Raw genomic sequence first — 15,959 nt, forward strand, 5'->3', positions numbered from 1 at the left:
GATTCACTTTGCTGTACAGCAGAAACTAACAACATTGGGAATCATCTATACTCCAATAAAAATTAAAAAATGTTAAAGCACCAAGAGATCATGAGAAATCATCAGATCAAGAACTGAGAGAGGGTGGAAATTCAGAGAGGTGAGGTTAGCCCTCAGGACCATTTTTGTCCTGGGAGCATTTGCCCATCTGAAAGATATGGCTAAGACACTTAGTCATGTTTTTGGTCGCTTCACAGGGCTAGAGGAACAAAAGATGGAGTTCAGGACCCATCAAGAATAGAGACCCTAGTAAACCACCACTGCCTACCACCACCACTACCATTCGCACAGTCAGCTGCACTCTAGGAATAAAGATGAAGACAAATAAACAGCCCTTGGGAGTTCCCTGGTGGCCTAGAGGTTAGGATTCCGGGCTTTCACTGCTGTGGCGTGGGTTCAACCCCTGGTTGGGGAACTGAGATCCTGCAAGCTGTGGGGCGTGGCCAAAAATAAATAAATAAATAAATAACCAGTCCTTAATGAACAGTGTCCTGCTGTGAACAGATGACCCAGTAAAAACTCAAGCCCCGAACTTGGATTAAGGTGATCACAGATTGCTGGTGCCCCCAGGTGGCTGGCAAAAGCAATAAAAGAAACCTTGTTTGGAGGAAGATAACATGATTCTAGACTTGCACTTCAATCACTACATTACGTTGTGTTAAGACTCCATCTTAGCAGGCTGGAGAGAGACTCTCCTGCTGGCCTTGAAGAATCAAACTGCCAGGTTGTGAACTGCCTGTGGACAGGACCACATGGCAGGGAACTGCAGGCAGCTTCTAGGACCTGAAGACAGACTCTAGCTGACAACCAGGGCCCTCAGTTATACAGCTGAAAGAAAATTTATTTGTCCAGCAAATAGGGGAAGTGGATTTTCCCCAGTCAAGCCTCTGATGAAACCAAGGCCCCAGCTAATACCTGAACTGTAGCCCGGTGAGACCCTGAAACAGAAAACCCTATTAAGCTGTGTCCCAGCCTCTAACCCACAGAAACTGTGAGAAAAGAAATGTGTACTGTTTTAACCATTTATACTTGTGATAATTTGTTATACTGTGATAGAAAACTGATACAGCAAGGATCCCTACCATTTCCATGCAGCATGATTTTTCCTGATTCACCCACTGTGGGTTCCCTTTCAGGGGGTCCAATCCAATTTCCCACTTTGGTGCAGGCTTTAGACTTGGTTTCCTGACCTCATACAAGGCCTTCAGACCCAATCTTCAGGTCACAAAAAATTGGTGGCTATTCCCAGAGCAAACCTTAGCTTCAGGTCTCACTCAACTCTCTCTTTCTGATCTTTGAGGATTTCCAACATCTAGTTCAGCCATGCATTTTTTTTTATCAATTTATTTTATTTTATTCATTTTTATTTTTAGCTATGTTGGGTCTTCGTTGCTGTACACGGGCTTTCTATAGTTGCAGTGAGCGGGGGATACTCTTCGTTGCAGTGCACGGTCTTTTCATTGTGGTGGCTTCTCTTGTTGCGGACCACAGGCTCTAGGCGCATGGGCTTCAGTAGTTGTGGTGCTCAGGCTCAGTAGTTGTGGCACACAGGCTTAGTTGCTCCACAGCATGTGGGATCTTCCTGGACCAGGGATCGAACCCATGTCCCTTGCATTGGCAGGCAGATTCTTAACCACTGCGCCACCAGGGAAGTCCCCAGCCATGCATTTTTAAATTATGGTGTTTCAAATGTTTTATCCAGGATTTGCTGGTGTTCTTTAACGAGAGGATCTCTTTAAAAGATCTAATCTGCTGTAGGTCTAGGGATTTCCATTCACTCTTTAACCCACTGAAGTCTGACTCCCCACCACTACTACACCCCAAGCTGCTTTAGCAAAAGAGATCAGGATCTCTTCATTTCCAAATTCAATCAAATCTTTCCAGTCCTCATCTTACTCAGCCTCTCTCTCAGCAGCACCTGGCACTGTTGGCCACAGCTATTCCTTCCTTCTTTTCCTCCCTGGCTTCTAGTGGCATATGTGTGCTATTACTGCTGTCACTGTTTCCTTGCAATTTCCTTAGCTGACTCCACTTTTTCTGCCTTCCTGTTAAATAGTGGTATTCCTCAGAGTTCTAAGAATGTTTTATTCTCATTCCACAAACTGTACCTGGATGATCTTATCCATCCCCATGGCTTCTATTGATACTATCACGTGTATGCTGACGGCTTCCTAATCTATACCTCACATCTATTAGGCAGGGTAGGTTAGGTTAAGTGAGGTAAGAATCTATCCCAAAATCTCAGTAGTGTAACATGAAAAAGTTTATTTCTTGCTCACACAGAATCCACTGCAGGTCCAGGTGACCCTCCAGAGAAACTATCCTCCATACGGTGACTCAGTGATTCAGCTTTAGAGCTTGCAACCTCACCTTCTCATCACAAAATCTCCATAATCACCCTGAAGGGGAAGGGGTCAGAGGAGGTCTTCCTTAAGCAATTAAATGCTTCAACTAAAAGGGAAATACATCACTTTCATTCATAGACCATTAGCCAGAGCTTATCACATGGCACTACTAAACCACAAATGAGGCTCGGAGGCCAGGAGGAGAGGAGCTCTGGTTAGGGTTGAGAACTAGTACTCCCTACCACACAAATCTAGATCTCTTTCATGAGCCCCCAACCTGTGCAACCAACATCCCTCTCGACATCTCTACCTGAATGCTCCGTAGGCACCCTAGACTCAATGTGTCCAAAAGTAAACTCATTATATATGCCCAATCCTACACCCCCCTTCTGTATTCTCACCATCAGCTGGTGATCCAAGGCAGAAACCTGGGAGTTATCTTGAGCTCCTCTCTCCCCCTTACCTTCCTCTCACAACTGAAAAAAGACTAGATTCATCATCTTTTTTGCCCTACCTCCTCTTCCCCACAGCCTGTGCCTCTAATCAGATCATCCCTGTTTCTCACCTAGAACTCTGCCATACTAAAGGACTCCCTGCCCACTCTCTGTCCCACTGCCCCTCACCAGTCCCTCCTACACTCTGTTGCCCAAACCCAAATGTAATCATGTTACATCCTTCAGCACTGTCTCCATTGCCTCTAAGGTGAGGTTTGTTTAGGGTCCTCCAGCATGTGAGCTTGTCCTTCCTCTACAGGCTTTCTCTTTCCATTCCCCATCCCCACCCACCCTCATTCCCTGTAGCACCAGTGACGGTGAAATACTTGCATTTCCCTGAACATCACAAACATGACAAAGCATGTGTTTGCTCAGGCTGTTCCTCTGCCTGGAATATGCTTCCTTCCTCTGTCTGCCTACAAAATGTGATTCATCTTTCAAGATGCAACTCAAACATCATTTTTTCTATGATGATTTTCTTGACACCCACCCTCTCTCCTTTTTTTTTTTTTTTAAGAGAGAAGGCTTGAATTTTTTTTTTTTAAAGAAGATATTGGGGGTACGAGTTTATTAATTAATTTATTTATTTTTGCTGTGTTGGATCTTCGTTTCTGTGCGAGGGCTTTCTCCAGTTGTGGCAAGCAGGGGCCACTCTTCATCGCGGTGCACGGGCCTCTCACTGTCGCGGCCTCTCTTGCTGCGGAGCATAAGCTCCAGACACGCAGGCTCAGTAGTTGTGGCTCATGGGCCTAGTTGCTCCGCGGCCTGTGAGATCCTCCCAGACCAGGGCTCGAACCCGTGTCCCCTGCATTAGCAGGCAGATTCTCAACCACTGCGCCACCAGGGAAGCCCCACTCTCCCTCCTTATTGTGCAACCTGAGCCCTTTCTCTTTGAGTCCCACTCCATCCTGTATGTCTGACACAGCATCTACAACATTTCATTACACTTACTCCCGAACTTAACAGTATGTTTGGGTCATAGTAGGTGCTCAGTAAATGTCTGATTAATTAATCCTTACTCTAGGTCTGGAACTACGCTGTTTCCTTCTCTGGCTGCTCTTCCTCCTTCTGCCCTTTGGAGATATCTCTGATCATAGTCTTCGACTTTTTATCCTCCCTTGTTTTTTCTACCACGCTCCTAAACATCTCTCAAGTTCATTTACATTTCTTTGTCTCTCCACTGCTACCTACCACCCTAGTCCAAGTTACTATTATCCCTCAACTGGATCGCTGTAATAATCTCTTAACCAGTCTTGTCATATCTATTCTGGCTCCCTTCCAATTTATTCTCACCCCCCCACACCCCCAGTTTTCGTGATTGTTTAGAAAGCAAGTCTGATCACATCACCCTTGTTTAAATACCTTCAGTGCAGATAAGCCCACCTCTCTTGTCATAAAGACAAAAGCTCTCAGGGAACGGGCCCCCACCTGGTTCTTAAACTGAATCCCCATCATACTCCATACCCACCCCAGCACCCCAGCATCACCTCACACACTTCCTTGCTCTTTCACGCCAGCCTTTTTTTCAGGGGGCACGGGGGGACACTTCCTGCCCTCCTTTCTTGCACAGAGCTTTTGAATTTCAATGTTCTCTTCCCTTTGATCGTTACTACCACCACCAGCACCACCCACCCCCACCTTGGCCTAGTGGAACTCCAGCTCACAAAAGATTTTGGCTTATTCTCTTCCAGGAAGCTGTCCCTCGTTCCCTGTATCATAGGAATATACAGCCAGGGATCCTGCACAAAAGGCTGTTTTTTTGCCCACCATTATGTCCTCAGAACTTAGAACTCAGTACATGGCACATAGTAAACGTTCAGTAAGCAATTTTGGAGTGAATGAACAAATGAATTCTCTTGGCCACTGAGATTCAAACACTTGGAGTAATCATGGACTCATTCTGCTATTTCATTCCCTGTATCCAGGTCCCAAGTCTTAGAACTTCCAATCTTATTATACCTGTGGATGCCTCCCCATTCCTGATGCTCCCGCCCTTATTAAATACCTGAGATATTGCCATACTCCTCCAGCTTATTTCCTTGTCTCTTTCTTTACCCACAATTTATCTTATTTGATGTGATATAATCTTCCTTAAAGGCCATGTTTATCATATTATACCCCAGTTCAAAAACCTTTAGTTGTTTGTCATTAATGCTTAAAATATATTTTTTGCTTGGATTTAAAGACCTCCACAATATGTCTCAAATCTATCTATGCAACTGTTTTCCATGTCTCACCCTTTACCAAGGCCCCACTCTTGAACCATGCTGATATCCCAGAAATCCATCACTCAACGCCCAGCAACCAATCCTGGGCTTGGGCATTTCCTCACGCAGTCCCTTTCTTCTCCCCCATCCACCCTCCAGGTCTCCCTGCACACAGTCCTGCCTGATTCTGCCAGCTCTGCCAGCCCTTCCCTTCTTCCAGGCCTGCGAGTTGCTCTGCCCTCGGCCTGAAACTGTCTTCCCCAGGAGGTTCTTTGCCCGGCCAGCTCGTTCTCATCCTCTGGTTCTCAGGGTAAATATCACTCCTTGGACAGGCCTTCCCTGGTCATCCATTTTATCTAAAGATGTTCTCCCATCATTTACTCTCCGGCATGGCCCTTTGCTTCTTTCCTTCATGGCCCGTAACACATCCGTGATTAATCTGTTGTTTTCTTGTTTGTCGTTGCTCTTCTCAATTAGACGGTAGGCCCCATGAGGAGCTTTTCTGCCTTCGCTCTGAAATACCCACAGCACTTAGCCCACTGCATGGCCCACTGTGTTTATTTAATAAGCATATTTATTAATATTATTTTATCGATAAATGTTTACAAGGTAAATGATTCGCCTTCCCTTTGAAGAGATCTCCATGATCTTAAAACACTTAAAAGTCTGTCCAGCCCTCACTAAACTCTTAACACCATTTGCTCTTTGTTTTTCTTTATCAAGAGCATTTCCCTGGCTAGAATGAGTGGGACTATGACATGCTTGATGACAATGATAATGTCACACCATTGTGACCCCTACTATATCTGGCATGGTGGTCACATATTCAATAAATACTTAATTAGAAATAAACTTATCTCCCTGTGTTCTGGCATTCATGTGTCAAAAGATACAAAAGCAGCTCTCTGCTTATGGAATTAAAAAAATACAGTGTTGGCCACAAAGAGGATGTCTGCCCTGGAGTTTAGACAAGATCTTTGTGACACACAGCTTGGTGTAGCAGTGCCAGTGGCAGTGGCAGTGGCAGTAATCACTATTGCATCATTCTGAAAACTAGGGGTGGTAACAGAAGCAGCAGGTGAAAAGTTCAGTCTTAGACAATGACATCTTAGGACCAGACTTTTTCTTAAAAGGTAAACGTGTTTACTCCATGCTTTTAATCTAGACGAAATAATCACCAAAAGAAAATGCTACCTAATTTATAGTGGTTTCTGTAACTTTTTTCTTTTTAACTTTATTTGATGGAGGAAGGGTTGCATTTGAATGACTGAATTTAGTTGGCAGATTTTATGACAGTCAGTAAGGTTCACCAATGCTGGACAAAATATGAAAAAGTATACATATATAGCACTGTTTCTATTTTAATTTATACTTCTATCAAATATTTGGAGTGTCGTTTTCAAAGGGAATGTGTTTCCTGCTTTTTTTGGCCTGGATCTGTAAGTAACTATTTCCCTGTGGCATCATGTGATGGTTTTGTCTTTCAGGGTGGGGGACCGAGCTTTTGTTTCAGATGGCTGTGCTAACATTTCTTTGGGATGGTTGTAAATTCAGAGCCACTCATGGGAAGGTTAAGATTTTATGGAAACCTATGATCCTCCCCTCTTCCACCTCCCCAGTGATATAGTCTAGTAAAAGTTCATAGGATATGTTTATACTATGTTTAGTGTAAAACGTGTATTTCAATATTTTAAAAATACTATATAAATATTTTACAGTGCTCTACAAAGAACACCGTTGACTTTTATATTAGAAAAGGAGCAAAAAGTGCTGGAAAAATTGTCGCCACTGTTGATTCTGCCATGGATGACGGACTTTCTATTCTCATGGCTCAGAATTCTCATCAAATTTCCCTGTTGGCACCTTTCTTGTTATCTTAGATTACATGCTCTTAAAAAGTTTGTTTGATTGTAAGGCACTTGATAATGTTGCTGTTGCTGTTCTAACTGGTACATGGCAATGAGGTGTCCTCCTCCCAATCCTCTCTATGTCCAAGGACTTAGAAACTGATTCACTTTGGAGAGCTGAGCAATTAAACACAAATGATCAATGGCATTTATTGTCTAACTAAATTACCTTAAAATACGGTAGATATAGCAGAGCCAAAAAGTCTTATCATGGGTTTGCCTAAGTATAAAGTAAAATTGTGGGCTCCTAAAATTTTTTGTTATTTGATTTTGTTTAAATAAAAGTGGGAATAATTTTTATCAACAAACAGGAAACTGTAAACGCAAGCTATAGTACATAGCTATAACAGAAAGACCTATCACCACTAAAAGGCTTAAAGAAATTTTCAGTAAGATAGGAAAATGTTTATGGTAAAAATCATAGTAAAAAAAACAAAACAAAACAAGGAGATATGAAAAAGTATCTCAACTAGCTTTTTAAAAATGCATGAAGTACAACACAAAGGAAATACACTAAAATATTAACGATAGGTAGTGGAAGTTTGAGTGATTTTACTTTTCTGCTTTTAGGTACTTAATACTTTTTAGTATAAATAAATGAGGGAAATACAGAAAGCTGAACGTAATAGAACTATAGCTTAGATAAGGGCATTTTCACACTCAAAAATATAATGTGTGAACAAAATAGAAGTGTCTGATGCAGCCTAGAGGAAGGACCTTCAAGCACAAGTTAGTCGGTTTATCCAGCGCTGCCAGGGAAGAGTGAAGCAAATGCATCAGACCTAGATGGCACTCAGTGTTAAAATCAGCCATTCTGCTTCTATCATACTTCAGTTCGATGTTCATCAAGCAAAATTATGGTTTTAATTGGCTTTCTCATACATTTTGATAGAATGCACTGGTTATACCAACTTGTTTCTTATGTTATTCTAGTTCACACAGCAGTCTCCTGTGAGTTGGTTGGTGTGAGTCAGTTCTGGAGCAATCAGTCAATTCTTGGTGCCCTGATATGATCAAATTTATGAACCTGCAAAGCTGAGGACTGCCTGCTGAGCTACAGTACTCACACTGTAAAGTATGTGACCACTGATCTCACTAGAACACCCACCCACCACTTGCCTCTCTCCCACATTACGGCTCTAATTTTAAGATCACAGTCTCAGAATTGGCCACTCTGCTGCGTCTCCTTTCCAAGCTTTCTAAGAGGCACCTTTTTTATTCTCAGGAGAAAGCAACATGGGAAGTAATATTTCCAAACTTGAACCAAACAATAGTAAGTCCAGGACAGAACCCATTACCTGCCTCACTGCTGAGTTAAAAGGGACAGGAATCACTAGAAACTGCTGAAGGGCTGTAATGAGACATTTCCGAAGTTGGAAAAATCAGATTTTACCATGATGCAGGGTCTAATGCCAAGAAGAGTGAAAAGGGGAGCAAGGAAGAATTATCTGATCCTCCAAATTTGAGGAAAGGGTATCTCTGTGCTCAATATTAGACCATCTGGGTAGTTTACGAGACTCTGGCTCCCTTCCTTAACTGCTATTCTACTTGTGGCATAAGTATTAGAAAAGCTCACTAAGGCTGCCTTTGGCTAGCCACTGTTAATAGCTTTCCTGAAAAACAAATGAACAAAAAAAGGCAGCTATTCCCAAGGTCAGATTCCCCAGGACTTTGGCAAATGCTAGTTCTGGGTTTCACTTTTGGTTCTTTACCCCCTGGCCTTGAAATTCTCTGCTTAAGTCCCAGGAAGCATTTGTCCCTAGGGTCTTATTAAAATCTTTAAGGGAGCACCCTGCAATGTCTTTATCAAAGGGACATATGGGGCTGCAGAAATACTAGGCTCTTCTTTCATTTGTGTAGCTGATTTTTGTTTAAATTCCTGATCTAGTTTTCACGTTAAAGTACACAATGTTCTCTCCTTTTGAGGAGCTGTAGCCCTGTCGTTAGTCTCCACTGGTTGCTTGGATAAGGTGCGATATGTGGGTGCCCTAAAGCTGGAGAGAGACGTGGCAGATGCACTAATGCCCTTCGTGTTCTCTCAAAGACAGACAAAGCACCCACTCCACGGCAGCCCCGGCAGTGACCTCTGCACCCTGCTTCTCTGGCCACCCCGAGTAAGCAAGCATCCTCCCACCCGTTTCCTCTCATACCGCATGATATTTGACTTTGCGTTGAATGCTTTGCCTTATGGACTTGGGGAGGGAGGTCTGAGGAGAAGGGACCAGAAACAGAGGAGGAACTAAATCAGTTTTTTTACCTTCAGAGTGTGTTTCTTAACCTGGGGTCCCCCAAGCCTCGAGAGACTCATGAATTCCCTAAGCTTATAGATAAAATTTGCTCTGTGCAGTCCTGTGAACATTTTTAAGGGGGAAGAGAGCCACAGCTTTTATTGAGCCCTCAAATGGATCTGGAACCCCAAAGCCAAAAGTTGAAAACCCGGGGGTGAGATTGAAAGTTAATTAACCACTGTGAAAGCTATTTCAGGGATTTACCCATAGGTGGGAAAGGTTACCCTCTGGTCTTTAGGAAAGGACTTCAAAAAGCCCAGCGGGTCATCTGCTCATTTTCTTTGCCACAACAGCAAAGAATATTTGGTCTTAACCTTTCTTGGCGGGGTTCTACTGACACTGCTGCTGATGGCCCTTGTCTTCCTCATCATAAAGAGCTACAGAAAATGTAAGTCTCCAAGAGCTGTGACAGCCCTTCTTTTTCTGTCTCCGAGAATAGAGTTAGCTTTAAGGGGGAGTAAAATTTGCATAGCCCACCCTCTCTACAGACCGAGGACTCAAATCCCTTTACTTCTCTCCTGGCCACTCCAACCCTCCACCCCGCCCACCTCCAACACCTCCCCACCACCCCATCCCTTCACCCAAGATTGAAGAAAGCAGCTTCCAATTCCTCCAGGCCCCATTGGTGAGACTTGTCCCTCTTCTTCCTGGCACTTGTGGCAGGTCACTCCAGTCCCCGGGCCCTGGATCCCCTCTCAGTTCCTCCAGCCGAGGTAAGACGACCACGCTGTTTCCTGGATATGGAGGCCTGCTGCCAGGGGAATTTCCTTCTATCGACTAGAGTAGTGTTATTTCTCTGGACACTGGGCAAGTGATTCTTTGAAAGGCTCTTCTGATCTCTTTAAGTCGTTTCTAAATGTCACTTGCTTCTAAGAGACACCTTCCTCCAAATTGAACTCACTCATTCCTCCTCCTTCTTCCTGTGTAGTTTTCACCCCCAGAGGAAGCACTTACCTATGCCAACATGACTTTCAAAATCTCGAAAGAAAAGAGCAATCACCTGACCGTGAACCATTCTGCAGACTCGGACTCGTTGTCTACGCTCAAATTAAAGTGACAAACTCACCTTGCCTTTCCAGTGAGGCGTGAGTCCCATTCCTCTCATCTCAGCTCCATTGTCTTCATACATCACTTTCCCTTTTAACAAATTTTGGACTACGACCTGGGTGAAACCACAGTCGGAATTGTCTGGGTGTGATTAGGCAATGCTGGCCAACAGTTTTGAAGACCAAGGGTCAGTCTTTTTCCTGGTCTGAGAAAAGATTGCTGGCCCTCCCACTTGGATGGACAGTGAGTTAGCCCCTTGAGGGCTGAGACGGCCTTCCTTGTCCCCTTCCAAGTGTGTGGTACAGAGCTCAGGGCACAAAGAGTATTCCCTCAGCATCATTGATCAACTTGGGACAAGTCAACCAAATGAACAATCTAGAGAGGATTACAAATAAAAGCAAACTCTCTGCAATGTTGGCTCCTTCTCCATCATTGGTGTGTCTTTCCCCATCACCTCCAGAGGTGCAGAGCTCATCCACAGCCAGAAAAGCCTAAGGAGGTGATGGTACTCTGGAACTAACTCAGGATCGATTGGGACACAGGTCTCAAACTCTATCACTAACTAGCTGCCTTCATTCATTGTGGCAAGTATGTTAAACTTTTGAAGCTTCTATTTCCTCATCTTGAAAACAGAACTAATAACACTTATCTCTTAATGTAAGAATAAATGAGATATCATATATGTAAGTACTCTGTACATCCCAGAGCTCTACGCAAATACAAGGTCCCTATTGGCTAAAGCACTATTCAAATGTGGATGTCCATCTCCTTTCTATAGCATATGATATATGCCTAACACTCTACAGGAACTAAAGATTAATCTAAATGTTAACCACCTCTGCCAAATCCCAATGAATAACCCCATAGACGATCCTAGTAAAAATATGAATAAGATTATTTTTTACTAGGTAAGATTATTCTAACTCTCCTATGTGAACAATAAAAAAGAAAGCAAATCCAGGAAAATTCATAAAAATAAGCAAATAAAATATGGGAAGGCTGGCCTTAACAGCTAACTAAAAGTACTGTTTTCTTAAGAATGTCTAATTAAAACATGTTAATGGTTCATGAATAAATAAATAAAGGGTTAAAATAGCAAGACCAGAAATAGACCAAAAACACATGAGGAAGTTTAGAGTATGATGAAGATGGCATATCAAATCATTTGGGGGAAATTAGTTTATTCATAAATGGTGTTGAGACAATTAAGTAACCATGTAGACGAGAATAAGATCAGATCTATATCTGACTCCTTGTATCAAAATGCCAGATGTGTCAAAAAATTGTTTTAAAAATCATAAAAGTACTGGAAGAAAATATGGGAGGACTTTTAAAACAACAGAGTGGAGCATGACTTTGAATGCAGGACACCTGTTCAATAAACCAGAAAAGACTAATCAGCTTTACTTACAAAGTAACATTCAAAAGACAAATGAAATGTTGGGAAAATACTTGCAGAGCATCTTGTAGACAAAGGGCTGATCTCCTTAATCTATTAAGAGTTCCTATAAATCAACAGGGAAAAAAATCAACAACTCAATAGAAAAGAAAAAGGACAATGGATAATGTTGGGCTAGTCACAGAAAAGGAAATATAAATGCCATTAAACATATGAAGAGAAACTCAACTTTACTCATATTAAGAGAAATCATAATTAGAACTACAATTAGATGATATTTTTCATCAATAAGATTAGCAAAATTCAAAAAGTTTGCTAACAAAACGTCTGGGCAAGATTGTGGGGAGCTAAGACACACATATACTACTGGTGGGAGACTGAGTTGACACAACTACTGTGACAGGCATTTTGGCAACAGCTAACAACATTTCCAATTCTATTTCTAAGAATGTATCCTACTTAAACATGTGGGGAGTCACCTATGTAATTTGAACTGCAGCATTCATCAAACTGACTAAAACTTAGTGAGTCTTGTTATACTCCAATCACTATTCTGAGCGCTTGGCGTGTGGTCATGGAATCCCCACAAAACACTAGGAGGTTACAGTTATTATTATTCTCATTTCAGATACAAAAATGGAGGCACAGAGAGGTCAAACAACTCGCCTGAGTTCACACTGTTACACACTATTACTGAGTTTGCACCTGTATTTGTATTTATTTAGTCTGTCTCTAAAAGAAAACACCACTAACTGATCTTAGTAATTGCCCCAGGGGAGAGGAACGTGATAACTGAGGGACTGAGGGGCAGGGATGGGAGGAGGTATGCTTTCCCTTAAAAACATGTTTGTAACTTTTGAAGTTCTTCATTGACCTTGTTGAGGATTTTCAGGGAGCCTGATACCTAGTGTTCACATTTCCCACCTGAATTCTAGACCAACTGAGAAACAAGAGGACTCAGGAGATGGAGAACAAAATAGTATCTTTATTACAAACATAGGAGAATATAAGCATAAACCATGGCTGCCAAGAAGTGGGCTTCAGAACCCTGAACTCCATGCACCACGGCGAGCCCCCGCCCCTCCCGGCAACCCAAACAGAGGTTCACCTGCCCACAGAAGCTGAAGAAGAGACCATGTGCTCTTTGAAAACTGCACACAAGAGATTTAAAAATGAAGAGGAAAGAGATGGGTTCAAGATGGCAGAGTAGAAGGACGTGCGCTCACTCCCTCTTGCGAGAGCACCTGAATCACAACTAACTGCTGGACAATCATAGGCAGGAAGACACTGGAACTCACCGGAAAAGATACCCCACATCCAAAGACAAAGGAGAAGCCACAGTGAGATGGTGGGAGGGGCGCAATCACAATAAAATCAAATCCCATAACCGCTCAGTGGGTGACTCACAAACTGGAGAACACTTATAACACAGAAGTCCACCCACTGGAGTGAGGGTTCTGAGCCCCACGTCAGGCTTCCCAACCTGGGGATCCAGCAATGGGAGGAGGAATTCCCAGAGAATCGGGCTTTGAAGGCTGGCAGGATTTGATTGCAGGACTTTGACAGGACTGGGGGAAACAGAGACTCTAATCTTGGAGGGCACACACAAAGTAGTGTGCACATCGGGACCCAGGGGGAAGGAGCAGTGACTCCATAGGAGTGACTCCATAGGAGACTTGCTGATGTTGGAGGGTCTCCTGCAGAGGCAAGGGGTGGCTGTGGCTCAGGGTGGGGACAAGGACACTGGCAGCAAATGTTCTGGGGAGTGCTCCTAGGTGTTAACCCTCCCAGAGTCCGTCATTATCGCCACCAAAGAGCCTGTGGCCTCCAGTGCTGGGTTGCCTCAGGCCAAACAACCAACAGGGAGAGAACTCAGACCAACCCATCAGCAGACTAAAGTTTTACTGAGCTCTGCCCACCAGAGCAACACCCAGCTCTACCCACCAACAGTCCCTCCCATCAGGAAGCCTGCACAAGCCTCTTAGATAGCCTCATCCACCAGAGGGCAGACAGCAAAAGCAATACAATGGAGAAAAGACAGCCTCTTCAATAAGTGGTGCAAGGAAAACTGGACAGTACATGTAAAAGTATGAAATTAGAACACTCCCTAACACCATACACAAAAATAAACTCAAAATGGACTAAAGACCTAAATGTAAGGTCAGACACTATCAAACTCTTAGAGGAAAACATGGGCAGAACACTCTATGACATAAATCACAGCAAGATCCTTTCTGACCCACCTCCTAGAGTAATGGAAATAAAAACAAAAATAAACAAATGGGACCTAATGAAACTTCAAAGCTTTTGCACAGCAAAGGAAACCATACACAAGACCAAAAGAAACCCTCAGAATGGGAGAAAATATTTGCAAGTGAAGCAACTGACAAAGGATTAATCTCCAAAATTTACAAGCATCTCATGCAGCTCAATAACAAAAAAACAAGCAACCCAATCCAAAAATGGGCAAAAGACCTAAATAGACATTTCTCCCAAGAAGATATACAGATTGCCAACAAACACATGAAAGAATGCTCAACAATCATTAGAGAAATGCAAATCAAAACTACAATGAGATATCATCTCACACTGGTCAGAATGGCCATCATCAAAAACTCTAGAAACAATAAATGCTGGAGAGGGTGTGGAGAAAAGGGAACCCTCTTGCACTGTTGGTGGGAATGTAAATTGATACAGCCACTATGGAGAACAGTATGGAGGTTCCTTAAAAAACTAAAAATAGAACTACCACACAACCCAGCAATCCCACTACTGGCCATATACCTTAAAAAACCATCATTCAAAAAGAGTTATGTAGGGGCTTCCCTGGTGACACAGTGGTTGAGAGTTCACCTGCCAATGCAGGGGACACGGGTTCGCGCCCCGGTCCGGGAAGATCCCACATGTCGCGGAGTGGCTGGGCCTGTGAGCCATGGCCTCTGAGCCTGTGCGTCCGGAGCCTGTGCTCTGCAACGGGAGAGGCCACAACAGTGAGAGGCCCGCGTACCACAAAAAAAAAAAAAAAGAGTCATGTACCAAAATATTCATTGCAGCTCTATTTACAATAGCCAGGACATGGAAGCAACCTAAGTGTTCATCATTGGATGAATGGATAAAGAAGATGTGGCACATATATACAATGGAATATTACTCAGCCATAAAAAGAAACAAAATTGAGTTATTTGTAGTGAGGTGGATGGACCTAGTGTCTGTCATACAGAGCCAAGTAAGTCAAGAAGAGAAAATCAAATACCGTATGCTAACACATATATATGGAATCAAAGAAAAAAAAAAGTCATGAAGAACCTAGGAGTAAGACGGGAATAAAGACACAAACCTACAAGAGAGGTAATGGGGAGGGCGAAGGATAAGCTGTGACAAAGTGAGAGAGTGGCATGGACATATATACACTACCAAATGTAAAATAGATAGCTAGTGGGCAGCAGCCGCATAGCACAGGGAGATCAGCTCGGTGGTTTGTGACCACCTAGAGGGGTGGGATAGGGAGGGTGGGAGGGAGGGAGATGCAAGAGGGAAGAGATATGGCAACATATGTATATGTATAGATGATTCACTTTGTTATAAAGCAGAAAATAACACACCATTGTAAAGCAATTATACTCCAATAAAGATGTTAAAAAAAAAAAAAAAGAAGAAGAAGAACTAGAATTCTGCAGCCTGTGGAACAAAATCCACATTCATAGAAAGAGAGACAAGGTGAAAAGGCAGAGGGCTATGTACCAGATGAAGGAACAAGATAAAACCCCAGAAAAACAACTAAATGAAGTGGAGATAGGCAACCTGAGCCCACGTACCACAACTACTGAAGCCTACACGCCTAGAGCCCGTGCTCCGCAGCAAGAGAAGCCACTGCAATGAGAAGCCCCCGCACCACAACCAAGAGTAGCCCTCGCTCACCACAGCTAGAGAAAAGCCCGCACACAACAACGAGGACCCAAGGCAGCCAAAAATAAATAAATTAATTAATTAATTTAAAAAAAGAGAAAACAATAGCAAAGATCAGTAAAACTGAAACTGGTTCTTTGAGAAGATAAACAAAATTGATAAACCATTAGCCAGACTCATCAAGAAAAAGAGGGAGAGGACTCAAATCAATAGAGTTAGAAATGAAAAAGGAGAAGTTACAACGGACACTGCAGAAATACAAAGCATCATAAGAGACTACTACAAGCAACTCTATGCCAATAAAATGGACAACCTGGAAGAAATGGA

General features: G+C 43.0%; 1 long non-coding RNA gene across 1 annotated transcript; it reads left to right on the forward strand.

The window, feature by feature from the left end:
* The first annotated feature begins 7,926 nt into the window (after positions 1-7,926).
* Positions 7,927-11,009, forward strand: LOC137219134 (uncharacterized). Its single transcript, XR_010940991.1, has 5 exons — positions 7,927-8,067; positions 9,037-9,106; positions 9,574-9,668; positions 9,944-9,993; positions 10,209-11,009. It is a non-coding gene; the product is annotated as an uncharacterized lncRNA (long non-coding RNA).
* The last annotated feature ends 4,950 nt before the right edge of the window (positions 11,010-15,959 follow it).

Source organism: Pseudorca crassidens, chromosome 2, assembly GCF_039906515.1.
Source record: "Pseudorca crassidens isolate mPseCra1 chromosome 2, mPseCra1.hap1, whole genome shotgun sequence".
Classification (NCBI taxonomy): domain Eukaryota; kingdom Metazoa; phylum Chordata; class Mammalia; order Artiodactyla; family Delphinidae; genus Pseudorca; species Pseudorca crassidens.